The sequence below is a fragment of the Anas acuta genome, chromosome 23, assembly GCF_963932015.1.
Source record: "Anas acuta chromosome 23, bAnaAcu1.1, whole genome shotgun sequence".
NCBI classification, from domain to species: Eukaryota; Metazoa; Chordata; class Aves; order Anseriformes; family Anatidae; genus Anas; species Anas acuta.
The window spans coordinates 2,159,207-2,178,597 of record NC_089001.1 but is presented as its reverse complement, the minus strand read 5'-3'; the positions used below and the strand labels follow the sequence as shown (position 1 = coordinate 2,178,597).

Below are 19,391 nucleotides of genomic sequence, written 5' to 3'. Positions count from 1 at the left end.
CCTCGCTCTGAGAACTACAAGCTGGACTTTCCAAGAAGCCTGAAGTGGAGGTACACCTCAAACTCTGATGCCAACGTACACGGGAACATCTTTAAACTCCAGCTCTTCGTTTCAGGCTTCGGCGTGGAGTTTTGCTGGTAAACCATCTCAGCAGGCTGAGTCAACTCAGCTATGCTCCATTTCTGACAGAGGGGGAAAAAATTGATCCAGGTATCGATTTGATGCACGAGTTTGTGCTTGTTTAAAAGTTTGCCCACAGGTCAGACCTTGTTACAAGCATTTTTCCTGGTGATTAGGTTAGAAACAGGCTGTGCCAAACTCTGGTCAGCTGCCTGGGGAGCAGAACAGAAGCAGGTGTGGAAGTTAAGGAGTCCCTTGGGGATGCTTCCCCCCCACACTAAGATGACACCGCATGGAGAAGCGCCACCGACAGCTCCAAGGCAGCCTCTGGGCTTCGAGGAGCTGCAGTACAGTAGGATTTTTTTTCCCCTTTTTCACCCAGAAAGAGCCACGGGATTTCAGGATCCCCACGGGTTTGCAATCCAACCAGGAAACAACGCCGACCAGGACGTGGAACTGGCGGGTTGTTTCCTTCTCTCCAGCAAAACCAGAAGCCAACAGCTGAGCAGCCAGGATCGAAGCAGGTTTCTAAAAGCTGTCTCCAGGTTTACTGCCAGCATCAGTCGTGATCACGCTGCAAATGCATTTTCAGCGTAGGACTGACGAGCTTTGGGTTTGCATCAGTCCTGGTCAGTTACCCACGACCACAGACCACTTCCAAAAACCCTCCTCACGTGCTCCATGGGCTCCACAGCTGGTGCAAAGTAATGGTCTCCACCTCAGCATCCTGATGTGGATCACTCCGAGTTAGTTTCTCTTCTTCCAAACCATTCCAGCTCTTCTCCCTCAGACATTTACTGCTTTCAAATTAAGCTTTGCCCCCAGTCCCACCGATGCACATCGGGTGGCTGCCGGTCATCTGCTGCGGAGCAGGGACCAAACCCTTCGTCTGAGCAGCAATGTCAGAGCTCCTTTGCTTAGCCCCCAGCACAAGTGCAGCATCCATCATCCTCCGCTCAGTTCCTGCCCCAGAAATTGCCATCATCTCCCTCATTTCTGTTCCCCACGTGACATGCACAGAGGCCTTCCCAGGAGCTCTCTCTCGAGTACTTTTCCCCACCGCACTCCCAAAGACTCCTCAAGTTCCCTTCATTTCAGTGCAACACAACATACCAGCATCCAGCCTGTTGCAGCAGGATTTATTTTGCCTTTTCCGTTTCTGTGCCCATCACAACCTTTCCTGCTACAATAAAACCAGTAAATCGATTTCTCCCTTGCCTTGCCTTGCCTTTGCTGCCCTGGAAGTATGGATTGCAACCCAGCGCTGCTCTCTGACCAAGGAAGCAGCGAACTAGTTCAGACCAGCGCAGCTCTCCCCAGATACCCGTGTGGCTCACAGCAGCCAAGCAGCTGCTTGCTCTTGTGCAGACCTCTCACCGAGCACACGGGAGCCAGAGCCAAGCTGAAGCGTTTGCTGGGATTTATGCATCTGAAATACTAAAAATCAACATACAAATGAAGAAATCTCCCTGCGCTCCACGGGCCTGTTCGCATTTGAAACCTGTTCCCAACCCGAGGAGCCTCCGGTTTGCTCAGCAGTTTACTCCCGTGAGGTGCTGCAGTGTCCAGGGACACCCCAAAAGATGGGACAGGGGCAGATCCTGCTGCCTGCCCCACAGCTCTGCCCCTGGGAGGTCCCCGCCAGGCACTGGGGCTACCTCAGCACCAGATGCCTGCACACGCTGTGCGCACTGGGGTCCCCACGCAGAGCTGTGCCTGGCTGCAGTGCCCGATTTATGCCAGTGCCAGGCTCCAAAATGATCTCGAGCACACGGGGAAGCCAGCTGGGGCACGTCCCTGGACGGTGGCAAAACCAAAAGTGTCCCCAAAGGCCATGGGGACAGCTCCGGGAGCTGCTTCCTGGGAATTAACAGACCGAAGCAGAGCTCAAGAACATCGCCAGTGGCCAAAGGCTCTCAAACCTTCCACGCCTGCATGGGCACACAGTGAGCTGATGCTCCCCGCATCGCCCCAGTCCCTAGTGCTGCGGGCAAGGAGAGACAAGCACCAACTCCCCGGTGCATTTCCACATCTGGCACGGCTCCTCGGTGCCAGCAGGCTGGGCTCCCACTCAGACCTCGATGGCACAGCCTGGGGCGAGTCGTTTCACCTCAATTTCCCCATCAAATGGGCAGCAGGAGAAGGGCCGGAGTGGCCTCCTCTGGCACGCAGACGCACACAGCCATCGGCCTGCACGGGCCCCTGCTCCGCAGGCAGCTCCCCCTCCTTCCAGCCAGCAGGGAAAACAGACAAACAAGCTGCCATCCCGCACCTTTTCCCTCTAGACTGGCTCTCAAAATAAAAAACAGCTTCCACTTGTCCCGGCCCCGGGAGAGGACAAGAGAGAAAGAGGTTTGTTGTCAATACATGGAACTGTCGCTAAGTGAAGGAGAAAAAAAAAAATATGGGGGGGAAGGGGGAGAAACGAGGGAGGGGACAAAACCACATTTTTACTTCTGGTGGCCAGCCAGCTGACTGACTCAGCCAGTTTGGGCTCCTGCCATACAGATTTAAAAACAAAACCAAGCTCTCAGAGAGGGGAGAGAAAGGGGATGCGGCTGAATGTGTTTTTTTGTTGCACGTCCAGCAGATCCTAGCCCAGCCTAGCATGCACTTCGGAAAATGGCTCCTCTGTCACATTCTGTCTGGCAGCTCGGCAAAGAGCGAGCCGTAGCACAGGTCCTTTGCTGCCACGCGACTGCTGCGATGCGCAGCACATGGCTCCTGCCACCGCGCAGCTCCGTCGCTTCCCAAACCTTGGGGGGCTGCCCCCAAAGCTGGCTCCCTCCCTGCAGCCACCCAGGAGCCGGTGTCTCCAGATAAATGCCGTCTACCTGCCAGCTGCTACAGGGCCAGGGCGATCGTTCCTGGCTTTCTGCGGCTGCTGGAGAGAGGGAGAGATGCTGGGGACGGTCCTTGCTGGCAGGTCGCATCGCCAGCGCTTCCCCACCTCCACGTGCTCCCCGCTGGAGGAATGCGCGCCGGGGCGGGAGCGGGGAAGGAGTTGTTTTGAAACCTCAGCTCCTGTTTTATTTATCTGGATCCCACAGTGCCCATGGCACGGCAGCCACTTGTAATGAGCACTTCGTGTTCCCAAAGCGCTGCACAAACACGAACGTGCACTCCCCACGCCCTCTGCGGCGATGCAATGCGCTGGCACGCTCGGCGCTGTACCTGCCACGCACCAGCTCGGAGCCCCAGCACAACTGGGTAGTCATGCAATCACATATGTGAACAAGCAGCTTTTGGCACTTTACGATCACGCCAGGCGTTACGAACGCTAGCTGGTGAAGCCTCAGGAGCCTCCCACGCAGTGATCTCCCATAGAAACTGGCCGGCCTCCCTGGAGATTAATCCCTTACCCTGCCGGGAACGCAGACAGTGTAAGTTACCTAAGGAGCTGATGACATCTAAACGCAAACCCTGCGCTCTTCTGCCCATGTCAAGATAGCCGAATTGCGGCTCAGAAAATCCCAAAGCTGTACCAGCCATCAGAAAAGCCACGAAGGAAACCTTTGCGCTCCGGCTCCCTGTCACCTAATGGGGCTGCTGAGACAACATCGCTTATTCGCACTGAAACACATCCCGTGAGCAGCTCGGGACAAGGATTCAGCTCCAACCAAGCCTTGCAGGGTGTCAGAGCAGAGGTGGAGGAGGCGGCAGGTGCAGGACACCCCGGGGGATGCTCGGCAGCCCCGCAGGGAGCACAGCTGCCGGGTGGAAGGGGACCCGCTTGGCACAGCACTGCAGGGACCGGTGGCTCCGCCAAGCCCCAGCACCGTGCCCCCAGGGCAACGGGATGGCCTCACCTCCAGAGATGTTTCTGATTTGAGCAGAAGAGGAGAAAAGGAGAGAGGAGAGAGGGGGGCCGGGGGCAGGGGAGGGGAGCGCCGGTAGACGTTTGCAGCGGAGCTAAAAGGGGAGATTTAGTAACTGTCGGAAAAAAATGGCTGCTTTATTGCAGGCAGCTTGTAAACCCTGGAGCCTGAAGGTCTGGGAGTAATTTCTCCCTCCCACGTGCTGGGCTCAGTTTGTACTGGGGGTCAGGGGTCAGTGCTTTTCCAAAGCATTCTGGGACCCACGCCAAGTGGAGCAGGCTGCGCAGCCCCGCTCCTGCAGCAGGCGCAGGCGGTGCGAGGCGCCCGGCCGCAAGCTGCAGCGCGCTTAACCCTTCCCAGGGCGGCTGCTGCGCTCCCCTGCCACCCTGCAGGGCCAGAAGGGGGGATGTGGAGAGCGGCCAGGGGGGGCCTCGTCCCCAGGGACCCCCTGAGAAGGGCTGGAGGGAGGCAGCCTGAGGAGCAGCAGCTCCCCAGCCGCTGCCCTCGCTGCACAGCGCTGCTGCAGCCAGGTCCTGCTGCAGGACAGAGCCGAGGAAAAACAAGAGCCCAGCAGAGCAAGAGGGTAAAGCCCCGGCTCGGGAGAAAATGCTGCTCGCAGGAACGTTCCCTGCCCCATCTCAGGAGGGAGAGCTGCCCAGAGCCCCAAACTGCTCCCCCTCAGCCCAGACGGCTGTGCCAACGCGCTGCCGAGCAGCCTGCGGGCACCGAGCCGCGAGCAAGGCACTACCCAGGTGCTCGGCACCCACAGGAGGCAACTGGCCCACAGGCAGGGTTAAAGCCAGGCTCCTGGCACCCTTTCTCTGTTCAGGGGAAGGTCCCAGACACCCCTTGTGCCGCCCGGTGCCGGGCTGACACCCCCTGTCCCTCTTTGCGCTCCTCGGGGACGCAGCGAGCAGCGCCACGTGGCACCTCCTGGCTCCCAGCTCTGCGCGAGCACCAGGATCTACCATCGGTGCTCCCGTTGGCGAGGGGAGGCTTCAAATACAGCCTGCCCAGGCTCCCTTATCTCTTCAGTCACTTCCTGCCGGGTGCTGGGCCCGAGCCCAGCTGGCTCGCAGAGGCAGGGCTTTGCTGTCTCGCTCCTGCCACGCAGCAGCCCTGGATCACCTGTGCAGACGATGCTCCCTGCAGCATCTCGGCTCCCTCTCCTCCCAACGCTGCACTTTCTCCAAGCTGGCAGGGGGTCCGGCTGTGCCTCTGCACCCCTCCGCCACTGAGACTGTCACAGCGAAGACGAGCCGTCTCCCTCCAAACAAAGGCTTGTGCCTTCTTGTCTAAATCCCTTTGAAATGCACTCACTTCTTTCTGATCCAGGTACAAAATGGCAAATTTCCCCACCGGCTCCACTTCTTCTGTCTTTCCAAGCTGCTGTTTTCATGTCCCACCTGCAATCCCTCAAGCTCCTTCTTCCAGCCCTGCCTTTACACTCAGAGCTACTGAATCCCCTTTCATCCTCTACCTTCGCTTCTCACTAATCCACACACCTCAGCCCTCCTTCTGGGCTTTCCCCGAGATCACAGCCCAGCGCTGTCTTCATGCTCCCAGCCGCCGCTCCACCAGTTTCAAGGAAAGCAGTTTGCTGCGTCGCCCCGTGCCCTCTCCGTTCAGTTCTTTCAGCCCACTCCCCAGCTCCTCCACACTCATCTCCGGAGATATCTGATCCCAGGAACTCCTTGCAGTCAGGGCACTCAGCGACCGGGGTGCTGGGGGATCACTCGGGCTTGGAGCTACCTCCCTGCTTGCTTGTGCCAAACACAGGAACCTGGTACAGCAACACCAGGCGACCAAAAACACCAAAACGCTGCTTTTCAGGGTGTTTCCTGCAGCCAGGACTCCCAAATCTCGGGAGGCAGAGCTCCACGGCCTCACTTGCTGCACCCTAGCAGCAAATCTTCCCACCACAGCAGAACGAAATGCGTTTCCCTTCTCCCAGGAGGGCCCTGAGGAGGACCTGGAATGGTGAACTTTGTCCTTCACAGCTGTGCAGGGCAGACCCGAGCCAGACGCCAGAGCAAAGCATCCAGCCCTGGCACCGGGGCTGCAGCTCACAGCTGACCTTGCCGCATCTGCTCCAGCCCAACAGCTCCAAGCTTTTTGCCCCAGACTCTGTGCGTGTGTCTAAGGCCCCAGGCACGAGCTGGAGACCTGCCAAGGAGAGGGCTGCCTGCTCGAATGGGGGCAAGCATCACCTTGAAGCCCTTTCCCTTCCATCAGGCACCCTGTTTTCTTCAGCTCCGGGCTCGTGAGACTGGGAGGCTGCTTGGAGCTGAGCCAGCAGCGGGGAAACCACCATTTCAAGGTCCTGCGAAGGAGCCTGGAAGAGCAGGAGGGAGCTTCGGGCGGGCGCGAGGAGGGGGGGGAGAGATGCACAGAGCAGGCTGCTCGCTGGGAAGCTGCAGCCGCTGCCAGGAGGCGGTGGGGGGAGGAGGCAGCAGATGTCCGCAGACAGCATTTGCTGAGAGCCTGCAGCGCTCCAGCCCAGCCAGGGGAGGAAGGCGGCGGCTGGTGCCACTGCTGCTGCATTGTAATTGAGCAGGACAAGCACGGCAAGCTGCTGGGAGAGCTTGTGCTGCCTTTGCCTCTGAGATCTGTGAGTTCAGGGATGGGGAGAGCCCGACTCGGGGCCAAAAAAAGCCCTCGGGCACAAGCAGGGAGCACTGCATGACCCTCTGGGAGGCCGTGGTGCAGGCAGCCTGCTACAAGATCTCCCTCTCCTCCTGGTGTAGGTGACAGCCTCTGAAACCCAGAGTCCGGGGAGAAGCAGCAATCCAGCCCCCGGGGCTCTGGCTCCCAGCAAAGCCCGAGCCCCAGGTGCCCTGGCTCGCAGCCCTTTCCCCTTGTCAGCATCTGGCAGGGAGCGCTCAGGTTTACGACCCCCCCATCCCGAGCGAGGGGCTACGTTTCCCCTTCGTTCCCCGAGCGGCTGATGGAGAACACAACCGCCGGGGCCGTGGCCAGCAGCCAGGGAGCCCGGGCCCAGCAGCGCTGCTTTCTGTGCAAACACAACGTGTCAGCTGGGCTCCCGGGCAGCCCACGTGCTCCGAGTTTCCTGTCTCTGGGCAGAGGAGGTTTGCTTCCTCCCTGCAGTAATGAGGCCGACCAGGGGAGCTCTGCGAGCAGCAGCCACCCGGTAAAACGCGGGCTGCCTGGAACCAGGCGTCTCCTGCAGGTTTTGCCAGGCTGCACGGCTCGGGGAGGATGGAGGGGGCTGAGAGCAGCGCCTCGGACACCGCGGGTACAGCAGGTCCACGCTGACCTGCACGCTGCTCCCTCGCCCCCCACCTTGCTCAGAAAGACCCCAGAAAAATCTGCACTTGCCTGGTTTTAGGTGGAAGGGAAGAGGCTTGAGCCAGAGGGGTCTTTGGCTCGTTAAGCGATGCCACCCTCAGGCCTGGTGTTCAGATCAAATTAAGCCGCTCCTGCTCTCCTCCTCCAGCAAAAATGAGGCACAGGCTGGCACTTGGGTCCACTCGAGCCCTCTTAAAGTAAAAATTAATTGATATGCAAATCAGATCGGGCATTAGACGAGCCTGCTGGCCAAGGGCGATGCGCAGCGTCCCCGCTACTCCCCCGTCCTGTGCCCCAGCTCAGCCAGAGGCAACAGATCCCAAAAGCAGAGGGGTCACCACCAGCACGAGGGAGCCTGGGTGCCATAAGCTCGTGCAAACCACGTCCCAGCTCTGCTTCATTCCCTCCCTAACCATCAGGAGGGTACGTCTGCATGAAGGTGGCTGGACCTCAGGCTGAGCCACTGCAATGATCTGAGTCTGCTAAGCAACACAACGCAGCTGCTCCGGGCACCTCAGTGCCTCTGCCCACTGGGGAGCCAAGGAAGGAGCAAGAGAAGTACAAGCCCGGCCTCCTGGAGCGCGATTTGAATTCTTGCAGTTTCCAAGAGGAATTCTTCGCGTGTCCTGAGAGCTTTTCCAAATATCCTGCAAACATAACCACAGCCACAGCCACTGCACGATGCCAGCAGCAGCCACGGACCAAACACCTACACCGGCAGCCCTTCAACACACAGGGACCAGATCTTGGAAGAAGGACAACGCCAAAATATGGCACTGCCCCTGCGCACAGCCACCTCTCCTTCTCCAATGAACCAGCCACCAAGTGCAGCTCCCCTCTCCTGCAATTTGTTTCAGCCAGAGGCTGGCAGAGCACTGAACCTCTCCATCTGGCTGCAGCGAGATGAGAAGGCGGCTCAGCGGCGTGCAGCTGGGGATCAGCTGTCCTGAGGGATGCCAACATTGTTCCCTCTCACAGAATGGGAAACTCTCGGACGAGAGAAGGCTCCGAGCACGGCACCGCGAGTGGCAGCGTCAGAACCAGGACATCCTAGGCTGGCTGGTTTGCATCAGTTGTTTGAAACCACTGGGGACCTCCGAGGGCCTGCAGGCTACTTCCAAGAGTGCTGTGAAGAGTACTGTGGAAAGACAGCCTATTACAATAGATTTGTTGCACAGGGGTCCGCACCAGGATCAGAAAAATTTCAGGAGCCCTTAAACTACGGAGAAAAAAAGTCTGAAACCTACTAGTATAAGTAACGTGTTTTAATTAGAATAGGACTTTTTGAAATTACTTTGGTTTATTACGCTTTTCAATCCAAATGATAAACATTTGCCACTAGTACCTGAGTCCCTGAATACTTTGAAATCCCTATGTGAGGTAGGAAACAGTTGCTTAAAGTCCTGACCATGTAAATGCTCAGGCAGCTAAATCACACTTCTCACTAGGATAACACGCGCTCCTACAAAATCAGGGCTGCAAGTAGAGCTCGTATTAAAATACCTGGAAAAGGCAAAATACTTTTTTTGCTAGCGGTCTGCTTGAGGCAAAGCAACTCCTTCATTATCAGCATAATGTTTAGAAGTTCAACTGATGAAAAAATGATTTACAACAAGCAAAAACGGGCTTGCGATGAGTGAGGTTTGGGGCTTTTTTTGGGGGGAAACAGGCTCCAAAGCACTGAATTAGTGTTGTTGTTTTTTTTTTAAGGAAGCTTTAAAAGAGTAAGGGCCACAACTTGCAGCGCATTCTCCATCTGCACTCTCCAAAGTACAGAAGAACTGACCCATGGGGATGTTTGGGAATGAGAGGTGCTGCTGGACAGTGAAGCCACTCTCATGCGCTTCTCTGCTCTTCGTTTGGGGTTGTGCTGCACTAACTGAAAAAAAAAAGGCAGACACATCTTTGGGCTTTCCTTTTGCAGCGTGAAACTCACGTGAAACTTTGCGAACGACTTGCCCCTGACAACTAGGAAGAGCACAAACACATCCACTTCAAGAACCTGAGCCAGATACGCGCAGAGGGCATCACAGAAATAAGCAACAAGAGAAAAAATGCACTTTGCTGTTTCGGGAAGAGTTTGCTATTACTTGTGCCACCTCGAACTTCCCTGGAGCCTGCTGACAGCCCAGGTGCAGCCACCCCAGCAGGCTCAGACGGGCTCAGTCGCTGCTTCCCCGCTTATTCCCTCCCCAGACCCCGTCTGAGAGGAGACCCGATGCCTCAACTCCACGAGAAAATCACCAGGAGGGCTCCGTTCGTACCTCCCAGCAGCGAAGCGAAGGAGCTCGGCCTCTGTTGTCAACTAAAATCTCTGCTCCTGCCCATGAGCCCCGTGAAAGGGAGCAGGGCCCAGCACTTCCCAGGTGGAGGAGGGGATGCAGCCCGAGGGAAGAGCTCTCTCCTGCCCGGCACGGCAGAAAGCAGGGGATGGGAGAAGTGACAAATGCAGAGGAGGGCACTGCTCTGGTGCCTGCATCCCACTCTTAGGGCTGCCAGGCCTGCACTGGCTGCCAAATCAAATCGCCATCCAGAGCCACCCTCCTGACAGACAGAACAGGCAAAGCCCTCAGAGCAGGGCTGGCGCGAGGCTCCTTGTACCCAGGGCAATCACTGCCTGCCTGTGAAGCTCATCGACTACGACTGGCAGCAGCTGATGCCTACAGATCACACAGAAACCTCAGTCCCTCCCACCGAAGAAGCTCCACGGCTCCCCAGGCAGATGTAATTTTACATATCCCAGCCACCGTCCCCACCTCTGTCCCCACGGATGCCTTTGGACCATCAGACACAAATCTGGGACGCGGCGAGGACAGGCAAGGAGCATCCAGCCAGGCCAGAGGGCAAGCCCCTGCCCCACAAAACCAGAACAGCCCCAAAACGCCTCATCCCCAGACCACAGGCAGGCCTGGGGACAGCCACGCAGCACACGCGTGTGTGCAGGAGCCTCTTTCTGCTGTGGCAGCAGGCAGAAAGACATCACCATTCGGAAAAAAAAATGCAATTAGCAAAGATTAACCAGCCGGGAACTCTGTCAGCAGCTGGGAGCGGAGATGCAGCCCAGCACCGCCTTGCAGCAGGGGCAGGAACGTGGTGGCACGGCTGCTTGGGCACTTTTGCCCCCCCAGGTGACAGTGCCCCGGGTCTGGAGGGGTAGGAATGGGCACCACTGCCACCAGGAGCCACCAGCGGGGTGTGGAAGGGCTCGGGGCTGCGGGGAGCTGGTCCTGCTCCATCACCATTCACCCTGCTGCTTCTTCCTGCCCTCTCCCAGTGCTCCCAGTGCTCCCAGTGCACCCTCCAAGCGCCCCACACCAGTGTCACCCCGTCCCCTAGGAAGCACCCGGGGGGCACCCTTGGCAGCATCCCAACCCCTTCCTGTCTTCTCCTCCGAGCCCATCTCACCCCCTCTCAGCCGGGACCCCCTCATAAAACTCAGAAGAGACAGGCCTTTCCTGGCATTTCCTTTTTCTGAAAAGGCTGTAAAATTTTCCTAGCGGAGCCAGAGCCAGAGCAAAGTTTGTCAGGAGCTCAGCTCATTAGGCGGCTGCTCAAGGAGCCCCGCGGGAGGCGCAGGCTGCGTAATTCAAACCAGCTTGGACCCTGGAAAAGAAAATAGAAACCAGGCCCCAAAAACCAGGGGGGCAGCGCTCGGCTCCACGCGGAGCCCCTGCTCGGGGAGTGCCCCGTCCACGGGGCTTTTTGGGAGCCCCGGCCCCAGCAGAGGTGCTGTGGGCAGCCCGAGACGAGCTGGCAGCAGGCAGAGGAAATTCCAAGCCTGTTGCTTCTGGCAGCCGCGCCAGGCCCTGGCTAGGAACTCGGCAACCTGGAAACCAGCTACTCAGCAATTTTCTTGCCATCCAAAGGGCTTGTTCTGAACCACAGTTTCACTTCCCCCCCCCCCCCCCCAACCCTCCCTCCCTCCCTGCATCGCAGCCCAAGAGGCAGAGAACACCAGAGGCAAAAATTCGTTCGCTCCAAAAGCACTCGGGGCCCAGGCCCCCAAAACTGCTCAGCTCCGAGGCCGCACACCCGGAGCCGCTGCCGTTCCCCCACTTGCATCTGGGGGCGGGGAGAGCAGAGGAAACTTGCTTGGACCAGCCCGAGGTCTCCCCAGTTCCTTTTGCTCCTTGCCAGGGAAAAGTTCAAACAAGGCTGCACAGACACAGGACACAAGCAGCTTTCAGCCCTGCCTGGCTGCTGCGCTTCAGGCCCGCCTGTGGCCGGAGCAGCTTCATTCAGGCCCCGTCTGGCCCGATCCCCTGCTACAGACCAGCGCTGGAACTCATCCTGCCGAGGAAGTGGTGAAAGCTCCAGTGCTGGAGGGGTTTCCACAGCCCCGGCCAGCTTGCTGTCAGAGGAGTCACCCGGAGATTCAGCCCTCGGTGGTGAGCTGCTGCCCCGCGAAGCTTCCCGGCTACCTCCTCGCCGCTCCGTGCCCGCAGGCCACCAGTGCTGCAGGAGACCTCCAGCGTGGCTGCTCAGGACCCTTGCGACCGAATTCTGTGAGCCAGCATCCTCTGCTTTCTAAAAAGAATATTAAGAGTGTTTTTTTTTCTCTTTTCTCCACGGCGTCCCGCTCTGCAGAACCAGGCAGCTGATACACACCCAGGGAGACGGTTACCAAGCTTCGGGTGCCAAGTCAAGAAACACCATCCTGGAGCCAACCCCATGTTGCAACCAAAAAGAACCAGCTTCCCCTAACTCAGGCCCTTAAACGAGACCTGAGTGAGACCCTTTGGCATTTAAGCCCAGCAGCTCAGAGGCAGACACAGCGTGGAGGCCACGCAAACGCCAGCAAACTGTGGGTGTGTGGAGCTTGTGACCGATGAGACCTGGCCACACACAGCTGCTTCTCCAAAAGGAATCACACTGGAAGGTTCGCAGATGGTTTCACGGGGCATGAATTGGTGTTTGTGCACTGAGCCCGCGGTGCCGCAGACCTCTTAGCTCTCTTTCACAGGCACAAATATCGGAGAAAGGCAGCGGGGCTGTGCTCCAGGGACTCCTCACGCACGAAGCTGAGGCCACATAGGCAGAGGCGGGGCGAGCTCATGGCACACCAGCCCTGCCCGCCACCCTCCTCCTCTGCTGCTCCGCACCGAGACTCATTTTCCATCCTCACCAGAGCATCCTGATCCCCTGAGTCACGACAGCCATTTCCCTGTCTGTTGTACAAAAAGACACAGCGGTCCCTTCGTGGACCACAGCTCTCCCCGGAGATCTGGGCACCCGGCACCAGCCAAAGCCAGTTTGTGACTTTTGCTGCAACCACACCAATGGCAGCTCGCTAAATTACAGTTTTCTCAGCCGGGCAAATCCTGGAGGATCAGACGCTCAGGGACTGGAGTGCTCACAGGCACAGCAAGCATGAGGACACGTCACGAGAGAAGCTACTTTACCAGCTTCTAGAAAAACCCACTCACGCCTAGGCTCAGGCAGGAGGCTGAGACCCAAAGCAGCAGCTAAGGACGAGCAGAGCAAGGAACAAGAATCAGGATTCCTGGCTCCTGTCCCTAGCTCTGCCCCATATTCCCTTCCTGTCTTCACTTAAGTCATTTCCTTTCACTTTTCCTCTCAGCCTCTATTTTGGAGGTGAAAAAAGCAAGCCTTTGCTTCTGTGGATTGCTAGAAACCTCCTCTGGGTTGTGACAGTGCAGAGCAGTGCTACTGCCAGAGGCTGAGACACACACAGCACGCAGAGCCGTACTGCGCACACAAACCCCAGCAGAGCCTGGCATTTCCTGTGCTTACATTTCGAGAAGCTCAGAGTCTGTAAACAGTCAGTGTTGTGGAGCATCTTTTACACAAACCATATCCTGGCTGGTTCCTCTCCTCAGTCACTCCGTTCAGCAGCAGAACGAGCAAAAGGAAAGCTGCTCGGCTGGACTGAGGCAGGAAGAGCAACGCCGTGCAGAGCCCGCGTGCGAGGAGGCAGCCTTCAAACAGCTCGGCAAGGATGAGGGGAAACAGTGCAATGGGAAAAGAAGGGTTAAGCATATTTAAAAAAAAAAAAATCAACCCAACCAGCAGCCGGAAGAGGCAGGATGGAGCAGAGGTGTCCTGGCTGCCTGCAGAGCTCAGCCCTCCTGCTCCCTAGCAGAGCAGCCCTGTGGCCTCCCACACGCTCGGGGAGAGGGAAGACCAGTAGGCATAGGCAGGAACAAGGAGCGCTCTGTGGTTTTGCTCGGTATTTCGGGCCATCTCTCACACAGGAGGAGCTCCACTTTGCTTTCCAAGTCTCGCCCTCTCTGGCATGGATCACAAACCTGGCATCTGGCCCAGGACTTGGCTCCAGCAGAGCTGCTCACCAAACAGGGTGACGCCCCACCTCTGGGCACAGCGCACAGCCCGGTCTTAAAGCCATCTTGAGGATATTTTACCCCGAGCATCAGAAGAGGCTCCCCCATCGTCCCCTTGCTGGGATTCGAGGCGTCTTGTGTCAAACTGGAAGGAAAAAAAACAAAAACAAAAAACAAAACAACCCACAAAAAAGCTAGATCCTGCTCCTGGTGGAAGCCAAGCCCAGTTCTTGTAGTGTCTGTGGGACTCCTGAAGGCAGGGGACACCCAGCAGTCGGACAGGGAGCTTGTTTGCTGCTCCTTGCCCAAAGGGGAACAGGGCACTCATACTGAAAGGTGAAGTCCGCAGCTTCTACACTAGGGACCTGAGAGGAGGAAAGTTTGCGAAGCATGTGGAGAACAGCTGAAATTCAATCTGTCAGCCTCGAAGCAGAACCCTGAGAAAACAGACTCGTGTCTTGGAAGATAAAGCGTGGAGCTGACATCTTCCGTCGGGAAATCTGGGCTCTGGAAGGGCAGAGACCGTGGTGGGAAGAAGCTTCATCCCTCGAGCTGCACCCAGCCTGGCCACACAGGTTCCTTCGAGCCGTGCACCCCAGCATCCCCGCTGTGCAGAGGGTCACAGCCAGCTCCAGGACAGCCCTGCCAGGCCAGGAGAGGCACGAGCCCGGCGGCGTGCCCCAGGGGGGCAGCAGGAGTGCAAGGAGCCACAGCAGGGACCAGAAGGCTCAGGGCACTGACGAGCAGCGCTCTGCTTGCCAAGGAGGCGAGGAGCAGGCAGGGCCCCTGGCAGGGAGCCCCTCCGTAACGTGGCTTTGCCTTAAATCAAAAGCAGGTGCCAGTGACGCTGCTTCCTCTGTGCTCCTGCTGAGCACGGCCCCGTGGCAGCTACAAACAGCAGCGAGAACTGGTCCCAGTTCGAAGAATAATCCCTGAGTCTTTCCCACCTTTGACGAGGAGCTGAGTTTCACAGAAAATCGGGCAGGGAGAGAGAAAACCAGCTCCTCGTTCCTGCGAGCTGCCTGGTGTGAAGCAGATGATGTGGAACACACACCACGGAAGAAGGAGGAAGGGTGCCTCTGGTCCTCGCCATGTGGTGTGGCTGGTGCCAGGCAGAGGCTAAAGAAGGGCAAAACACAGCAGCAGGAGCACATCTCTGCCCTCCTCCTGCAGCAGCTCCTGGGTAGCATCCACTCGGGGCTCCCAGGGGAGCGCTCACAGAAGGGAACGCAAATCAGAGGAGCACAGCAGGCCTACTGGAAGGTTGCACACAACTCCAAAACACGAGGCAGGAAGAAACAAGGCAGCTTTTTTCCTACCATCCTCGGCCTCACCCCCAGCTCAGAACTGATGAAAATTGCAGAACCGAGCAGCGACTGAGCTGCACTGCTTTCCCAGCCCCTCTGCTCCAAGGCATGCATTTTGCCACCTCTCCATCGCCACCACAAACTTCTCTTTTCACGAGGTAGTTTCAGCCTCACGGAGATCAACAAACCACTTGAAGCCGGTACCAAAGCTCCTGCACCTCCTGGAAACGATGAATCACACGTGAGATCAACAGGAGCCGCGTTCGTCAGTCCACATCTTCCTGGGAAGAAGGAAGCTCAGCCCCGCGGAGCCCAGGGACGCTGAGGCCTATCCTGTGTTAGTGTTAGATTTTTTTGAGATTTAGATTTGCAAATTTGTCAGCATCTCTGGGAAGACACAGCAGCAGAAAGAGCCAGCCAGCTCCGTTAGGGCTCCAGAGTGACCTCAAATGGAGAAGGTGACGAGAAGAGCACTCCCTGATGGTCCCATGGGGTGCAGAGGCAGAGAATCGGAGATTAGCTTGGGCTGGAAGGGGCCTTAAAGATCACCTAACTCCAACCCCAATGCCCTGGGCTGGGATGCCACCCTCCTCCAAACCTTGAACACCTCCAGCAATGGGGCATCCCCAATTCCTCTGGGCAGCCTGTGCCAGTGCCTCACTACCCTGACAGTGGAGAACTCCCTCCTAATGCCTAACCTAAATCTCTCTTTTAGTTTAAGACTCTTCCCCCTTGTCCTGTCATTATCTACCTGAGGAAAGAATCCGTCTCCATCCTTTTTATAAGACCCTTTTAAGTACTGACAGACTGCACGGAGGTCTCCCCAGAGCCTTCTCGTCTCCAGACTGAACACCCCCAGTTCTCTCAGCCTGTCTTCACAGGAGCAGAAGAAAATCCCCATCAGAGGGAGTTTTGGAAGCAGCAGTTGAGACAGCTCGGGCTCAGAGGTGAAACACACCTTTGGTGGATTCTCAGCAGGAATAGCAAAATTCGGTCGAGTACACTTTTCCACCAGGGACCTGCTCCCCTAGAAAAGGCCTGCATGGGAGCTCCATCAGCCAGGGTATGCAAAACTGGATCGAGCACTAAGGAATTAAGAGCTGGAAGCCAGCCTATGCCATCCCCAGGAAATGGCTAGACCCAAGCAGCTTAAAACCTATCATAATAGTTAGAAAAAACAACTAATCCCAGCAAGAACACATCTGGACCTCAGGGGCAGACGGGCATGTACCAGAGCGCTCCAGCAGCTGAAGTTCCAGCTCAACCCAATGCAACCAGCTAAGACAGCACAAGGGACAGCACACAGAAAATAATCACAGAGCCACCTTATACCTGGGACTCATCAACCAGAGGCAGATGACAAGGGGAAGCCACAAAGAGCTCTACAACAACGAGAAACAGCCATGTGCCAGGACACAAACGATGCTCCCAAAGAGGGGACCAAGAGCTCATGCTCCCTTGCACGCCTCTTCGCACGGGAAGCACTGGGAGGGGGAGCAGGGGGAGCACTCCAAGCACCTCGACAGGAACGAGCAGCAACGAGAAGGAAAAGCAAAGACTTCTTGGTGCCAGAGCAGCAAGCGTGGAGGATTTCACTCCATCTGGGTGCCTAGATGTGCTTGGACTTGGGAGATTCCAAGCACAGCTCCGTGGAGCTGCGTTATGCTGGAGGTGCACCCCAGTTTAACTCCAGGGCACCCCTGGCAGAATTCCTTTGCTCATGGAAGAGCAAAGAGCTGGCAGCTCCGGCGTGGCAGCTCGTCCCGTTACACAGCAGCAAGACAGCAACCTTCCCAAACCACCACCACACCATGCAAAAGGCAGAGGGTTTTAAAACGCATAATTTTTCACTTTCTTCAACCGAGCATCTTTGGTTTTAAATTTGTAAGATTTCAGGCAGGTGCTGCATTTTTTTTTATTTTTTTTAGCAGGCACCTAGAAAGAGGAAAGGGACTTCCAGGGGGAGGCAGACGTAGTGGCACCTACAACATCATAACAGAAAATAGTGAACGTCACAAAATGGATCTTCGAGGTATCAGAGATACAGGTCAAGGTGGCAAGGAGGCCCTGATCACATCATTTACACAGCGGAAATGGCAAAATACATGAAAAAAAAAAAGAAAAGACTCCATAGTGTTTAGAGTATGAATGCTCTGGAAAACAAACTCCAACGAGGATGGCAATTATTGTAGAAAAAACAAACTGACACAGCCCCAGGAGCTTCTTTCTACCAAGGAGGAAGAGGGAATCGTGCAGCAGCGTGGACTCGGTGATCTCTGTGTCAGTACCAGGTGTATGACACGTCCACGCACAGCCACAGCACCGGAGTCAGAGGAGGTCCTGCTTTGGCACTGACACAGCCTTGCCATGAGACCTTGGGCAAATCACTTCCTCTCTGACTCAGTTTCTTATCCTGCCCACCACGAAAGCAGCAAAACAACGTGCACAGCCCTTCGCCAAGGCCTGGCAACAAACGGACAGAGGGACTGAGCTGCGTGTCACCGCTGCGTGCCTGGCACGAAGCAGCATTTGGATGGGGTCAAGAATTGGAGCCGCACTCCCCGAGCAGCTTCCACAGGCCAGCAGCAGGCAGCTGCATCGTGTAGCGACACACCACAGCCAAAGGTGTGCAGTTGGCACCTGCACCGCGCTGTCAGGAGCCCTCTGCCTCGCATGCCCGGGACACAAGCAGCCGGCACCACACCATGGCCCTACACCTTGTCGGATAGCACTGCCCCCAGGGCGTGCAGACGTTGCAAGCAACAACACAACAGCCTGCCCTGTCATGTAGCATTACTTACGTGTTCAGATATGCATCCTTCTCACATTTCTACTCCAGCAAGTGGTTGCTAGCAGAGCAGGGCTAGGACAAGTTCACCACCTGCTAAAGACATGTCCCTAATACAACACAGCGACGATTTTGTTACATCGGGTCCTTTCTGTGCACAGCTCAAGCACAAGGAAAGAACATACGTGTAAGATTCCTCCTCCCTTCCTTTTTTTTCTTTTTTTTTTTTGTCTCCTCCAAACTGACCGCATGCCTGATTTACCTCAGGAGAGAACAGAAGCACATCGATCGAGGCGCTGAAAGAAAGCGGGGAGAGAGCTGGCATCGAGGGCAGGCTCAGGCAAGAGCATTGACTTCAACCCTACCTCCATGCAACGCAAGGACTCCAAGCAGAGGAATCCCTGCTCCAGCCCTTCCTGGGGCATGCACACCACCGATAACGCCTTGCAAAATCCAGAGCGGCCCAGGCAAAACCAGGCATGGTGTCAGTAAGAAGTTCTTCGCATCTACAGCACAGCTCAGGCTCTGCTCCTGGTGGAGTTCCAGCAGCAGACAGCTCAGAAGGACCCCAGACAAGCAGCCTCTAGGATTTTTTTCTCCAGGCTGTACCAGGAGACTCAGAAGGGCCACGCAGACCGGAGGCGATGTCCACGACGTGCCCGATGCCAGCACGAGCACTGACAGCAGCGCTGGGGCCAACCCAAGCGGGGGGCGACCCCGCACCACCGGGGCCGGCCACCGACGACCCCACAGAGCCCCGGGGACCAGCTCCGCGTGGGTCCCTCCACCTGCCCCGTGCCCGGGCCCTTTTTTCCTCAACTTCCTCGCCCGTCGAGGATGGCACCGGCGCCGCTCCCGGGGGAGCCCCGGCGCCTCGGAGCCCGACAGCGCGTCCCGGGGGGGGCGGAACAATGGGGGGGGAGCAGCGGCGGCGGGGCACTCACCTCGGCGGCGGCGGAGAGGCTCAGGGCAGGCCGGGCGAGCCCCCGCTGGTGGCTGCGGTGCCGGCGGTGTTGGGGCGCTGCTCCGCGGGCTGCTGCTGCTGCTGCTGCTGCTCGGGGCCGGCCGGCGGCTCGGGGCCGGCCGCTGGGGCCGGGCTCATGGCTCGGCCGCCCCCCGCGGCCCGGCCCCGGGGCGAGCGGCGAGCGGAGCCCGGCGCCCCGCTGCCGGCGGCTCCAGCCCGAGCCCGACGGCGGAGCTGGCCCCGCGGCGAGCGGCGGCGGCGGCGGCGGCTCCGAGCGGCTCCGGTGCCGGCGGCCGCGACAGCCCGGGGGCGGGCGGGGGCGCCGTGGCGAGGGGCAAGGCGCTGCGTGCCGAGTGCTCCTTTCTCCGCCGGAGCCTGAATAATCATTTGGAGAAACAGGATCATTCACTTTCCTCCGTGCGAGGAGCCAAGCGCTGCCCTGTCAAAATAAAAGCCTCTCTCTCTCTCTCTCGCCGCCGCCGCTCCGCCACCGCCTCCTCCCCAGCCCCGCTTTTCTCCGCCGGCCTCCCAGCGGCCTGCCGGGGACGAGCACCGAGCCGGGAGGAGCCGCAGCAGCACGGCCGAACCTCGACGGGGCCCGGCTCGGCCCGGCGGAGCCCCCCCCGGGAAGGCTCCGGCCTCGGCTCCCCCCGAGGGGGTGCGCGCAAAGCGGCCCCGGGGCAGCTTCCCCCCGCCTCGGGGCACGGAGCTCGCCAAAGGGCCCCCAAAGGGGTGAATTCTGCGGGAGGGGGCTCGGCCCGGCACCCCCTGGATGAGCATTGC

The 19,391-nt window shown here is 57.9% G+C and overlaps 1 protein-coding gene across 1 annotated transcript in view; it reads right to left on the bottom strand.

The window, feature by feature from the left end:
* The window catches only part of BCL9L (BCL9 like), a 44,821-nt gene extending 25,812 nt beyond the window's left edge, over nt 1–19,009 (bottom strand). Inside the window, exon 1 of the mRNA XM_068659126.1 lies at nt 18,589–19,009. The gene's annotated coding sequence lies outside the window, so the exon portion shown is untranslated. The remainder of the gene's footprint in view (nt 1–18,588) is intronic.
* Nucleotides 19,010–19,391: the final 382 nt, after the last annotated feature.